Source organism: Mchenga conophoros, linkage group LG19 (genome assembly GCF_057382185.1).
Source record: "Mchenga conophoros isolate Kocher_MC1m ecotype Shallow Benthic linkage group LG19, M_conophoros_male_GT1.1, whole genome shotgun sequence".
Classification (NCBI taxonomy): domain Eukaryota; kingdom Metazoa; phylum Chordata; class Actinopteri; order Cichliformes; family Cichlidae; genus Mchenga; species Mchenga conophoros.
The window spans coordinates 16,655,878-16,668,821 of NC_140544.1; the positions used below are offsets into that span (position 1 = coordinate 16,655,878).

At 45.0% G+C, this 12,944-nt stretch overlaps 1 long non-coding RNA gene across 1 annotated transcript in view; it reads left to right on the plus strand.

Moving 5' to 3' along the window:
- Window positions 1-5,137, plus strand: part of LOC146551965 (uncharacterized) — a 49,048-nt gene extending 43,911 nt beyond the window's left edge. The window contains exons 2-3 of the long non-coding RNA XR_014889991.1: window positions 3,898-4,041; window positions 4,971-5,137. This is a non-coding gene — a long non-coding RNA (uncharacterized LOC146551965). The remainder of the gene's footprint in view (window positions 1-3,897; window positions 4,042-4,970) is intronic.
- The last annotated feature ends 7,807 nt before the right edge of the window (window positions 5,138-12,944 follow it).

Here is a 12,944-nt window from a genome sequence, read left to right on the forward strand (position 1 = left end):
GCTTGATTGTTCACTGCTCCAAAAAAATTAAAGGAACATTTTTAATGAGTGTATAGCATCAAGTCAATTAAAGAATATTAATACGGTCAGTTAAGTAGCAGAGGGAGTTGTTACTCCATTTTAGCTGCTTTGGTGTTAATGAAAGCAACAACAGGTGCACTAGGGGGGCAACAGTGCAACAAAAAAGGAATGGTTTTATAGGTGGAGCCACTCACGTTTTACTCCCCTAACTTTTCTAACTCTGTACTAGTCAGAAATAACTGCAATAGTTTTCACTTTTTGGGTAGGATGAGTGTCACTACTGGTAGTATGAGATGATATCTAAACCCTACCAGAATGGCATATCAATATGGCACATTGAGAGATGGTTTGCTGTGTCTCCCAGCACAGTCTCAAGAGCATGGAGGAGATTTCTGGACACACGCGGTTAATCTAGGAGAGATGAACAGGGCACTAAAAAGGTCCTTAATTAGGTATCTGCTCCTTTGTGCAAGAAGGAGCATGGTGAGCACTGTCAGAGCCAAAATGACCTCCAGCAGGCAATTGGTGTGAATGTTTATGACCAAAGAACCAGAAACAGACTTCATGAGGGTGAACTGAGGGTTCACTATTCTCTAGTGATCTGATTGGGATTTGCTATAGAATAGCAGAATTGGTAGGTCCACCACTGCACCTTGTACTTTTTAGAGGTTAGAACAAGTTCACCCTGAGCACACGTGACAGACTTGATAGCATCTGGAGAAGCCATGGAGAATGGTGTGGTGCTTATAACATTGTCACCATGACTGGTCTCGTGGTGGTCAGTGATGGTCTGAGGAAGCACAGACCTTTATGGCACCCTGACCGCCATTAGGTATTGGGATGAAATCCTTGGACCCTATGCTGGCACAGTAAGATTAGATTAGATTAGATTAGATAGAACTTTATTAATCCCTCGGGTGGGTTCCTCTGGGAAATTCGATTTCCAAAAAAGTACAGCACCGACAGAAGTTACAGAGTTACAGAATATTATATATATATATATATATATATATATATATATATATATATATATATATATATACACACACACACACACACACACACACACACACACACACACACACACATATATATAAATACAGAGACAATATAAATAAAATATACGAAGGGGATAAATAGAATAAATAGGAATAAAAATAAAAATACAAGTGAATTGCACATTTCAAGTATTGAGTCTATTGCACCGTTGACTATTTACAAAAGTATTGCACAAAAGGTATTGCACAGTGAGGTGAAGAGGCACTACAGCTTAGTTGTTCCCCCCTCCTTTGTCCTCTTGTTTCCCCTCCCTCTCCCCTCCAGAGAGGAGTTAAACAGTCTGATGGCGTGTGGGACAAAGGAGTTTTTAAGTCTGTTAGTTCTTGTCTTTGGGAGAAGCAACCTGTCACTGAACAGACTCTTCTGGTTGTTAATGGCCGTGTGCAGAGGATGCCTGGCATTGTCCATAATGTCCATCAGTTTCTTTAATGTCCTTTTCTCTGCCACTGTCACCAGAGTGTCCAGCTTCATGCCGACCACAGAGCTAGCCCTCCTGATCAGTTTCTCCAGCCTGGATGAGTCCTTCTTTGCTGTGCTGCTCCCCCAGCACACCACAGCATAGAAAAGTACTCCAGCAACCACCGACTGGTAAAACATCCTCAGGAGCTTCCTGCAGATGTTAAAAGACCTCAGCCTCCTGAGGAAGTACAGTCGGCTTTGGGCTTTTTTATACAGGTGCTCTGTGTTGCATGACCAGTCCAGTTTATTGTCCACCCACAGCCCGAGGTACTTGTACTTGTTGACCACCTCCACCTCCTCCCCCTCTATCTGAACCGGCAGTGGACCTGCTCTAGACCTCCCGAAGTCCACAACCAGTTCCTTAGTCTTTGAGGTGTTGAGTTGCAGGTGGTTTGTGTGACTCCATGCGACAAAGTTCCTCACCAGACTTCTGTACTCCTCTTCCTGATCATCCCAGATACACCCCATGATGGCTGTGTCGTCTGCAAACTTCTGAATGTGGCATAATTCAGAGTTGTAGCAGAAGTCAGAGGTGTACAGGGTGAAGAGAAGAGGGGACAGCACAGTTCCCTGTGGTGCTCCTGTGCTGCTGACCACTGTGTCAGACGTGATGTCCTTCAGCCTGACGTACTGTGGTCTGTCGGTGAGGTAGTCGGAGATCCAAGCCACCAGGCAGGGGTCCACCTCCATCCTGTTCAGTTTTTCTTGAAGCATCCTGGGTCCTGGTTCGCAACATTGGCTGGCCTTTCCCCCCCATCTTTTCAATTTGATTTTTACAGTTATTTTTTTAATTCAGCTGTCTGTTGGTTTATAATCTTCATTTTCATCAAACGGTGTGGTATCATTTTGCTCCTAACTGATTACCTAGTCCATATCAGTACAGACATCCAGCGTGACTTTTTATGGTAAGCTTATGTGTTTTCAGAGTGTTCCTTTAATTTTTTGAACAGTGTAATAAAGACAACTGAGACACCCTTCAATCATTTTGATTGCTTTCTGGTCATACATTAAAGAAAAGAATGAGAATAAAGTGATTAGAACGGCAGCCTGCCTATCATTTGCTGTGTATTCTAGACTGGTGTAGAGTATGATCCAATGTAGAAATTACATTGGATCATAATCACTACATGGTACCAGAATTTACATTTTTATGAGCAGAGCCTCTCCCACAGGGATCGAGTGCTGGCCTTGACTGACCTGACCTTGAGCAGAGCTGTCAGTTGCCGGACATCCGCACATGAGTGCAGGTGAAGGGTTCTTCATGTCTTCATGCATTTGTATGTGAGGATGTCTCAAGAGTGTGTGTTGAATGCTGTGTGCTGGAGAAGGTGGGTGCTGGCAGACCTTGCATTTTTTATTCTCCCTGCTTTGTGCATTCTGCCAATGCTGAATTATTCAAGGGTATTCATATGCTTAAAGCTGACTAATAAAACATTATTGAGGCAGCAGTGAATACTCCTGTTCCAGAATCACACTTTAAAGAGTGAATCTTGTTAAATTATATAATTTAACTTGGAAGTCTTTCTTTATTTTATAAGTACTGAAGTATGATGACATAATTTTAAACAACATACTTATGTCTATATGTGGTGACAAATATGCACCGAAGAGGTCTTGTGGATGAGCCTGATTAAAGTAGTTCAGGAACGCCTTGCAACAAATGAGATTTGCAGCAAAATTCTAATTAAACAATAAAACCAAATGAAAGAATAATTATTTACATAACTGCTACAATATCCACCCCTAGTTAAGAGTGGACAAAGAGTCAATAGCTTGACAGAATACTAAAATGTTACTCATTAGTGTAAAACACAAAGTGCTTGTTCAGACAGAAGTTCACTAATTCATGTGCAAATGAAGGCTTTTAATTGTAGTGGAGATGAACGAGTGGCTTGTTCTTTTAATATTCAGGTTAATCTTTACAAAGAGAAAGACCGCCCATGGCCCACAGACCTTGAGGGGTCCTGAAGGTTGCAAGTTCAATGTGCATCAGACTGTCTGCGATAAAAGCATTTGGGGTTCAGGTTTGGGATGGTGCATATCCAAGAATCGGGAAAGAAAAAAAAACAACTATATTGGTATTTGTCCTGGTCCTGGCAGACTTTGTGTCTTTGCCTCCTTCCGCTCTCTGTTGCTTTCTTTCTCCCTGAAGTCTGGCCCTTTATGTTGGCAGAGTTTCGCCTTCTCAAGCTTTCCTTCTCACACCTGTCCAGAGTTCAGGCTCGTGGTATTTAAGACCGAGTGATTGTGCTTCTACTCTCTGCCAGATCATTCTTGCCAATGGTAATCAGGTCCTCTTTGAAACCTGCTAGTTCTTCTGCTTTTTGTCCAGTAACACCGATTCTCCTACTCCCCTAGTTGCCTCCTGGACGCCTATTTGACTGTAGGATCCCAGTCCTGTCCACCTGCCTCCCCACTCTCCACCACTGCACTCTCAGCTACTTTACAATTCAGACTTCCTGCCAATAGTCCCTACAGATCATCTACCCAGGAAACAAACAAGTAAGGTCTCAGAATCTAGTCAAACATTGGCAGATCTTTTTGTACTCACCTCAGCCCCTCCTAATAACTCATCTTCTTATTTTTTTCTTTGTTAAATGACTCTTGTATTACAATAAAAACTGTAAAACTGAAGCTGATCCGAGTCTGATTTGAGTGCATCTTCAGCCTAAAGATGACAAATAATTCTTTATAATAGGTGTTATGATAAGCACCTATAATCTCAGTTAAAAGGTGCTTAGCCATATATGGTGAATATACGCTCTCTCTTTAGTATATTTACATGCTGTAATGTAGTATCAAAACTTGTTATAAATAACATATGAAGAATTATGTCAAAGCTGTTGTTCTAAAAGCTTCCCAATATAATGCTGCAGTGCCTACAAGAATTAGTAAGATAGATCATATTTCACCCATATTCCTTTTCCCGTTGGCTCCCTGTTAAATCCAGAACTGAATTAAAACCCTTCTCCTTGCATACAAAGTCCTGAATGATCAGGCCCCACCATATCTTGCAAACCTCACAGTACAATATTATCCCAATAGAGTGCCTTGCTCTCTGAGTACAGGCTTACTTGTGGTTCCTAGAGTTTCCAAAGTCGAATAAGAGCCTCCAGCTATCAGGCTCCTCTCTTGTGACACCCTCTTTACTTTTAAGATTAGGTTTCAAGCTTTGCCTTTTGATAAAGCTTATAGTTAGGGGTTGATCAGCCTGAACCATCCCTTAGTGATGCTGCTATAGGCTCAGGGTGTTTAGGGACTTCCCATGATGCACTGAGAACTTTTCACTCCCCTTCCTTTCAGTCCCATGTGTTTATATGTTATTAACTTTTGTCTTCTCTCTTGCTTGTATAGCTTGAGTTTTGTCCTGTTGTTAATCGTACCTCTGTGCTCCTCTTTTCTCTCCATTTTCGTCTCATCCCCCTCAACAGATCAGAGCAGATGGCTGCCCCCCTGGCTGTGGTTCTGTCAAAGGTCCCTTCCTCTTAAAGGGACTTCTTTCTCCCCAAGTCCTTGCTCAAGGTTGAATATAGTGGAGTCTTTACCTTGGAGCATTGAACACCCTGAGAAGACTGCTCAGGATTGGCAATGTATAAATAAGAATGAATTGAACAATAATAAAGGTAATATTGATATGCCTTTTAAAGTAATCAAATTCCATTGTTGTATTACATGGACAACACACATTACATTTAAAATAAACTTGTGAGCAAGAAAGCATCTTAGATAGTATGTGAAGATGGACAAAATGACAAAACTCCAGAGTTGCAACCCTGTTGATAAGTTAGAAGAAATCTGTCTCAGGTATACTTCATTATCCGGTTGTTCAGTCTGACGTCACTAGCCGTGTCTGGGTCTAAACTCCGCTGCAGCTCCATATATCAAACGATCACTGTGGCATTACTGAGAGTTGAAAAATTGTCTAAAGTCTTTCATCTTTAATAAAATGATCAGCGTTCTGCTCTACCAGGTGTAACAATTGAGTTTAACATCCAGGCATCCATGAAAACGGAATTTATGACATTTAACGAAGTTAGAAGTTAGCAGGGAGTTAGCTCGCTAGCTTCTATCTAAATACAATATAGCATGTCCTGACTGCGGGGTTTTGGAAACAAATTCAAACGTACAGCTCTGCTATCACTTCCAGCATAAATGAAGACAGAAAACTAAACAGCAGTGACGTTTGTAGGGTTACTGAAGTTGGGCTAGCTGGTATATAATGATGTGCTACGTGACCGCTAGCGACACAGCTATGTTAGCATAATTTAAACAAGCTAACTTTTTTTCCACTCGATAAAAGTTGACGTGAGTGTTCTCAGCAGTGTTGGGACTAACGCGTTATTAAGTAACGCGTTACAGTAACTACGTTATTATTGTGGTAACGAGCACAGTAACTAGGTATTATGCCAAAACCAGGAACGCGTTACTCATTACTGGGATTTAGATAGGGTCGTTACTCGTTACTTCGTGTGGTGGCTCTCACGGAGTTTCCACAGATTCAGTAACATTAGCAAGTGGTGGAGGCCAGCAGGTGGATGAAGGAAAAGGGACGCAGAAGGAAAAGAGACCCGAGGCAGCCGCCGGTCCAAGTGTGAACTGAACTTCAGGTAAGAAGTTATGACCTGCAGTCTCTCTGGGTCAGATATAAACCAAGTTTAGGTGGAGTTTATTTTTGTTATTCTGACTTTTTCCGTACTGCGTGCTAGCTAGCATGACGGAGTTTCTATACAGCTGGGTGGTGCTATGAAGTTAATGATGTTGAACCTTATTTTGTTCATAAGTTATTAGAGTTGCCAACCGTCCCGTCTGGTATTCAGAGAAAATATTACGCGTTTCTTATTGAGGTGAAAAGGAACAGTTTGTCCCGTAATTCAGCTACAATGAAAAAGGCACAAAGCTGGATCTATTCTGTGTCTTTACGCTGCACAGCTGCCTCTTCTTTCATTCTCCCCCCTCCCTCTCCCATTTCTGCTTCAATCATGAAAACTGATCAATGATCAGCTGATCGTCTTTTCTCTCTTGTTTGTTTATCGCCCACTTTGCGCCGAAAGAGAAAACCAGCGGATGTCGCGCTAAACAACAGCAGCACGTTTAAGCTTGATCAGCTGTTGTTAGAATTTATTTAATATTAATTTCTAGTATCAGCTGATGTTTGCTGGAGCCACAGCTGCAAAAAAGCTGCTGGTCATGATATCAGTTTGGTTATCTGGTGAGAGGGAAACATGAAGATGAAACCAGGAGATGTCCTTACTGGATCATCAGAGCTGAACAGGTGATGGAAAAACAGGTTTACCTTTTAGGTGACATGAATGGGTTGAAGGGAAGTTATGAACTGTTTCTGAGAGACAAATAACCCCAGGATCCTTTTTTAGGTAGCTGACAGCTGGTAACTGTGCAGGTGTGGATCTAGCAAAGTGTTGCCAGGGGGGCATTAACAGGGAAAGGGGGGCACAAAGAAATACTTTTCTTTCTTATTCTCATTTAAAATGTCTAGCTTTTAAAAAATAATTATCTGAATCTTACAACAAACGATTGATAGATTGATGCATATATACCATCAAAACAGTGTACATCACTGTCACAACAGTGTTTATTTTCATTCAAAGGCTTTATGATTTTTCCTATAATGGTGGGCTGGTCTCTAGTCAAAATGCCCAGGACGATTTTTTTGTCCCAGTCCAGCCCTGTATGCAGCTCATCTGCAGTCTGGTGTTGCCTACATCTTCCTATTCAGAAGGCAGAATTTCCGAGTTCTGAGTACAATCGAAAGCACCACGACTGCAGTTTTTGTGTTGGATGTAAAAGGCGCACATGACGCTGTGACGTAGGCTAGAATCATGGCAGCAGTCAATGACGGTCCAGGCGTGGGATTTCTCTCGTGGAAATATGCACATTATCTTTTCCTTTCTATTGGTAGGTGGCACAGTGCACTTGTGGCAAGTAAGAAAGCTAGAAGACTGGCAAAGTTATGGAAGCAACACATTAACAAGAGAATTCTGAGTAAAATCAAAGTTACTTTCCCTAGTAACTAGTTACTTTGAAAGTAACGAGTAACTGAGTTACTTTTGAGAGAAGTAACTAGTAATGTAACCAAGTTACTATTTTAAAGTAACTTACCCAACACTGGTTCTCAGTGGTCAGAAACAAATGTAATCGCATGGCAGGATGCTGTAAAAGGACCAAACTTCAGCCAGGAGAACTGAGATAATCCATCCACAATACGAGGTTAGTCATTCATATACTGCTGCATGGGCTGGGCTGTAGTTACATCCTAAGGTTTTAAAGACTGAGCTTAAATAAATGATTAGTGGTAATAAAAGCCGAGGGAGGTCAACAGGGATCACTGACTGTTTTAGGAGCTTTTTGAGATCAAATAGAAGAAAATACAAAACATTAAACATGTTAACAACACTAAAGCCATATTAAACGCAGACTACTTTAGACCCGGAAGTAGGATTCGTCGCGTCATCACTGAACAACTGGATTGACCATAAAGCGAAATCAAAGATTTTACATTTTAAATTTAAAGTTGCTTTCTTTCACCAAACGAAGTAGCCTCATAATAACCGAACTTAAAAATTCTATTAAATCCTCAAAGTAAAAAGAAGAAGAAGAAAAAAAAAAAAAAGCAGCTCTTTGATGGACATTTCTATCATTAACATAAATATAAAACAAAATACAATAAAATATTATACAATAATACAATGCCATCTTGGCTGATTTTCATTCCCTAGGTTAAATTCTTACACTGACAATGGACGAGTCCAACAAAATGCTTTGCTGTAAATTCTGCACAGTGCAAACAGCTAACCCGTTTATCTTGTGTTAACCAAGTATTTTCATCTTTGAATAACATAAAGTTCATATACTACAGTTCATTTTTCAGGATGCTTCACAATTTGAAAAAAATCATAACATCACTGTCAAGGTTTGCTTTGTGGTAGGCAGGATGTAGGACCCAAATGCAGGACTCATAAACGAAAGAGTGAAGAAAAGGAGGCAACTTTATTTTGCTGTAAATAACTTACTAAACATACAAGAACAAAACCCAAAACAAACAAAACCCTCAAACACTGGAAAATAAACAACTAGGAATTAACTTGGCCCACAGAGGGTAGAAACACCACAGCGTGCAGTACAACCCAACTAACAGAGAGAAACACAGGACTTAAATACACAAGCAAGACAATTAGAGGATGAGGAACAGGTGGTAAGACAGCTGGGACAAATCAGACCTAATGAGACAAGGGGAAGCAAGACCAGACACACTGCATGCAGGACAGGGACTATCAAAATAAAACAGGAAACACACAATAGGCATGGCAGCACGGACTTGACACAGAGGGAACACCGAGAACAGGGACAGGAGTAACAGACTGCAACATGAGACACGACCGACTGGGAACAAGAAAATAAACATGAACTAAACCTACACTAAACATGAGGGACACAGGAACTAAACACAAGAACTAGAAATCACAATTATTTATCCCCAAGGGGCAATTAAGCTAGAAATACAGAATCATTAACCAAGGGACTAGTAATGATAAACCATGATGAAATCAAACATTAATAATAACACAAAACACTGGGTCACCAACCCAGGACCATGACAGTCGCATCATATACAGATCTAATATCCAATTAAAAAATTAAGTTACGTCAGAGTCAGATTTATTTGTATACCAGCAGTTGACCAGTGCTGTACATCTTAAATATTCAAACAGCATAAAAACAACATTACATTACATGTATGCTTTAAATTTCTAGTGGATCAAAAGCCACTGGCAGTCATTTCCTTTAAATATAACCCCTCTTCTTCATCTCCTGTCCTTTCTTTCTTTTTTTCCCTTCTCTGATTTAGCTAAGAGACACACTGAGACAAACAGCACGCAAACCGTTTGTGTGCTTCATTATATTTGTTGATAGAAATATTGCATTTAAAATAAAAACAAAACAAAACTGTTCTTCTGTACCACTAGCCAAGTTATCACAACCACAACTTGTGGAGATCCAATCTCAATCCACTAAACATGTGAGCATGAAACTATAATTGATGCACAAATTTGGACTTTGCCTTTCATTTTTTTTTATATAAAATACACCAATAAGATTGTGTTTCATGTGTTACTGTTCCCTTCATTTAGGCTCAAATCAATTTGATGTTCTAAGGTGTTCAGTGATGTGAAATAAAAGCTTCCCTCAAATGCATTAAACAAATCGTAGAGTCGTTGTAGAGTAGACAGTACCAAATTTGATATAAAAAAGTTAGTAGTACAAAAAAAGCAAGTTAGACAAATAAATACGGATGTAAAGTATAATACTTTAAAATTCTGCTTCAGTACATAAGCAAAATATTTGTGACTTGTTACTTCCCACTTCTTGTCAGATTGATATCCTGAGTGTACAGCACATACAGTAGTTGTCACGGTCCTGGGTCTCCTGACCCAGCGTTTTTAGTTCTTTGTGATTTTCGTATTATTGTACTTGTGTGATTTATTCTATGGCTTCTAGTTTTGATCCCTTGCCCTTCATGTCTCCCTGTGTGCCCCTCTATGTATTTATGAGCCCTCGTCCCCTTTCGTGTTTATTCCGTGTCTCCCCTGCCTGTTATGTTGGTGTTCTACTCGTGCTCTCTCTCCTCCTGTCTGAACCTCTGTGCTCCCTGTTTCACCTCTCCCGTCAGTGTTCAGTTCACCCCGCCCTGTCTCGTTATGGCTATCAGTGTCACCTGTGTTCCCCGTGTGTTCCCACTCCCCTCGTTAACCCTCTGTGTATTTCTGTCTGCGTCTCCCTCTGTTCAGCGTGACGTCGTCCCTCATGCCGTGTGTGGATCTCCCTGTGTCTCTCTGTGAATTCTTAGTTTGTAGTTTTCCCAGTTTAGTTTTGTATTTCCTATGTTCTGCCCCTTCAGCAATAAAGCTGCCTTTTGAGTTTATTCCCTCGTGCCGGTGAGTCCTGCATTTTGGGTCCTACTCCTGCCTGCCGCACGGCGATTCCTGACAGTACGACGTCACCAGTAATGGACCCAGCAACTCACAACCCCTCCGCTGAGCTCCGGGAGGATTTGATCTATACGGTGGAGTACCACTGTCAGGAGTGGGAGGCGCTGCCAGGAGACGAACACCGGGAGGTCGTAGCCGCCCGTCTACAGCGGATGGTGTCCGGACTCCCGTGGCTGTTCGGCGCGCTGCACCCCCACATCCGGGACTTCCTTGTTTCCACCGTAGGCGTCCGCCCGGAGCTGCCTCTCCAGTGTGAGGGGTCGGAGGACGTTCAGCCCGGTCCGCTGGAGGATTCGCGGCCCGGCTCATCTCCTCCCCCCTCTCGGCGAAAACGGCGCTCACGCCGCCGCCGCCCTAACGTTTCTGAGCAAACTCCGGTGGTGAGTGACACTAACTGTTTCTTCCATGCCACTTCCAAGTCGGACCAACTCGGACAATATTCTGCTCCTGAGTCCGCTGTTTTTCAGAAGCCGCCTGTAGCCCAGACACCAACTCCACCACCACCATTTTCGCCCGAAGCTCTGTTAGCCGCCCGGCCCGAAGCTCTGTCAGCCGCCCGGCCCGAAGCTCTGTCAGCCGCCCGGCCCGAAGCTCTGTCAGCCGCCCGGCCCGAAGCTCTGTCAGCCGCCCGGCCCGAAGCTCAGTCGCCACCTCCACCACATTCAGCCTCGCTTCCCATAGCACAGTCACATCCACAGCCTGACTTACTACAAACCTTATTTCAATCCTTAGCCCAATCAATAGCTCAGTTGGTAGAGGAATCATCAGCCTTATCGACAGCTCAGTTAGCTCCCTCGCAGCCCTTCACAGCTCAGTTAGCTCCCTCGCCGCCACCCGCAGCGCAGTCTCCAGTGTCCCCAGTGCAGTCTCCAGTGTCCCCAGTGCAGTCTCCAGTGTCCCCAGTGCAGTCTCCAGTGTCCCCAGTGCAGTCTCCTGCAGCCCTGCTGTCCCCAGTGCAGCCTCCTTTAGCACAGTCACCCACTCAACCACCAGCACCACAACCGTCACTACCTCTAGTTCATTCCCCTGTGAAGTCAGTAACTCCACCACCTACTCCACTCTCACCACCACCGTTACTACAGACATCAGTTCAGTCCCCTGTGCAGTCATTTACTTCTCCACCGTTAGCAGCTCAGGTCCCCGTGTGTCCAGCAGCTCAGCTCGCACCCGAACCTTTGGCCCAGTTCCCCGTAGCAGTGCGGTTTTTTAGCCAGCTTAACATTGAGCCCGGGGTCCCTATCCTCTCTGGCTCTACTTCAGCTCCTGCTGGAAGCTCGGATGAGCTCATCCAGGACTCCGCGGCTCCCACGCCGCCATCTACCTCGTCCGCTGGGGGTTCCAGTGAGCCCGGCCAGCACCTCCTCGTCTCCGCTGGAGGGTCCGAGGGGCCCGTTCAGCCTCCTGTCTCCGCTGGAGGGTCCGAGGGGCCCGTTCAGCCTCACGCCGCATCAGCTGGAGGGCCCGAGGAGCCTGTCCAGCCGCCATCTGCGACCGCCTCGTCATCACCTGGCCCGGCTACATCCGCCTGTGCTTCTGCTACGCCTGGCCCGGCCTCAGCCTCTGCAACCTCGCCTGGCCCGGCCTCAGCCTCTGCAACCTCGCCTGGCCCGGCCTCAGCCTCTGCAACCTCGCCTGGCCCGGCCTCAGCCTCTGCAACCTCGCCTGGCCCGGCCTCAGCCTCTGCAACCTCGCCTGGCCCGGCCTCAGCCTCTGCAACCTCGCCTGGCCCGGCCTCAGCCTCTGCAACCTCGCCTGGCCCGGCCTCCGAGTCTTCGTCTGCTGCAGCCTCTTCAGAGTCTTCGTCTGCCGCAGCCTCCTCTTCAGAGCCTTCGTCTGCCGCAGCCTCCTCTTCAGAGCCTTCGTCTGCCGCAGCCTCCTCTTCAGAGCCTTCGTCTGCCGCAGCCTCCTCTTCAGAGCCTTCGTCTGCCGCAGCCTCCTCTTCAGAGCCTTCATCTGCCGCAGCCTCCTCTTCAGAGCCTTCGTCTGCCGCAGCCTCCTCTTCAGAGCCTTCGTCTGCCGCAGCCTCCTCTTCAGAGCCTTCGTCTGCCGCAGCCTCCTCTTCAGAGCCTTCGCCTGCCGCAGCCTCCTCTTCAGAGCCTTCGCCTGCCGCAGCCTCCTCTTCAGAGCCTTCGCCTGCCGCAGCCTCCTCTTCAGAGCCTTCGCCTGCCGCAGCCTCCTCTTCAGAGCCTTCGCCTGCCGCAGCCTCCTCTTCAGAGCCTTCGCCTGCCGCAGCCTCCTCTTCAGAGCCTTCGCCTGCCGCAGCCTCCTCTTCAGAGCCTTCGTCTGCCGCAGCCTCCTCTTCAGAGCCTTCGTCTGCCGCAGCCTCCTCTTCAGAGCCTTCGTCTGCCGCAGCCTCCTCATCAGCTGCTTCGTCTGGTCCAGCATCCTCATCAGCTGCTT